The following is a 1,519-nucleotide window of genomic DNA, read 5'->3' as shown; positions in this document are numbered from 1 at the left end:
AAGTCAGTTTTGAGGATCTAGGGGCCCAGAAGCACTACTTTTTATCCTTCCCTGTTGCTGTTCCTGCAGTGTTTCATCATCCAGGAATGTCACTACAGTTAGCTAATCTATGAGGCTGTTCAACTGGTCACTAACATGAACTCATGTACCTGCTCTCTGGTCGGGGGAGGGGGGGGGGGGGGTGTTCTGTGAGAACATGGACCTAAACATGGTTCCCAAGAAGGTGACTTCCAATATCACTCAGATCGGGAGGAAATATTTACATCTCATATTGTGAACATAGGATTCAAAACTTTGAACTTCACACCCAACAAAGTCAAAAGCATGAAAACCAATGGCATTTTAAGGAGGGGCAATAGCTGGAGAGGAGGTTGTAGCAGGCGCTATTTATGAAGGAAGAGTGCCTGAGAAAAGGCAGCTACCTCCATGAACAGCTGTGCTGAGTGCCTGTCTCTGCGGACACAGGTCAGGCAGCCCCAGGTTCCAGCTGTTTGAGCTTCTCCTGAGTCTCCTGGAGTTGGCTTCGATCCCAGTCGATATGGGTCTGGAGGCTGGCTACATCTGCAGCTAGCTGCAGGCCTTCCCGGGAGCTGGTTTGGGCCTGCCGCAGACTATGAGAAACCAGGATGGCAAACCAGTTCAGGGGGTCCTGAGGGGCTGCAGAGGGCTCTGGCTCCGCAGTTCAGTAGGGCCCTTGCGCCTGCGCAAAGCTGACTCGCGAGGCCGCACCTCCTCTGGAATCTGGGCATCAGCTCTCACCATCCTGAATGTCTGGAGTCCGTTCTGGGTCTCACTGGCACACACACAGACCTGGGGCTCCACGCGAGAGCCCTACTCTAAGGGCCCTACCACTTGGCACCCATTGCATAGCGAGCCTTTGCAAGCGAAAGTCAGCCCTCCTGCGCTCCAGCGTTCAGCACCTGCGCTTCGCATCCAGCTCCTCCAGGTCTGTGAGCAGCTGCAGGAGACTCTGAGCAGCGAGTTCCCAGAATAAGCATTTTTAATACTACAAGCTTTTAAAATTCTTTTGTCTACCTTTCTGACATGTAGGGTACATTATTGTTTTGTATAGTCACCCGATTGTGCAAGGTGGTTTCTATTTTTATGGTCAATAGTGCATAAAGAACATGCACACATGCCTCTGACATACTGACTTCAGGTCCTTTGAATTTATCCTTTGAATTCAGTACTGGGATGGCTGGACCACGTTGTAGGTCCATTGTTCATTTTTGGTGAACTGCATGCAGTTTTCCACAGTGGCCGTGCTGATCCACTTTCCCACCAGCATTGTGCGCAGGTCCCTTTCCTCCACATCCTTCCCAGGGTAGTTATTTTTAGTCTTTTGATAAGGCCATTCTTCCTGTGGTGAGGTGAAATCTCATTGTGGTTTTGATTTGCCTTCCCCTGATGATTAGTGAGGTTGAGCATTTTGTCTTATACTTGCGGGCCACTTGTGTGTCTTGGAGTCTCAAACACCTTTTGCCCATTCTATAATTGCTTTTTTTTTTTTTTTCTTTTT

General features: G+C 49.4%; 1 pseudogene across 1 annotated transcript; it reads right to left on the bottom strand.

The window, feature by feature from the left end:
- Positions 1-376: 376 nt before the first annotated feature.
- On the bottom strand, positions 377-1,288 carry LOC306638404 (coiled-coil domain-containing protein 115-like; annotated as a pseudogene). The gene is made up of 2 exons: positions 1,205-1,288; positions 377-970 (listed from the first exon to the last, which is right to left on the bottom strand). The product of its transcript is annotated as a coiled-coil domain-containing protein 115-like (transcript).
- Between the last annotated feature and the right edge of the window lie 231 nt (positions 1,289-1,519).

Source organism: Sciurus vulgaris (assembly GCF_902686455.1).
Source record: "Sciurus vulgaris genome assembly, chromosome: 11".
NCBI classification, from domain to species: domain Eukaryota; kingdom Metazoa; phylum Chordata; class Mammalia; order Rodentia; family Sciuridae; genus Sciurus; species Sciurus vulgaris.
This window is presented reverse-complemented; position numbering and strand designations above follow the sequence as displayed.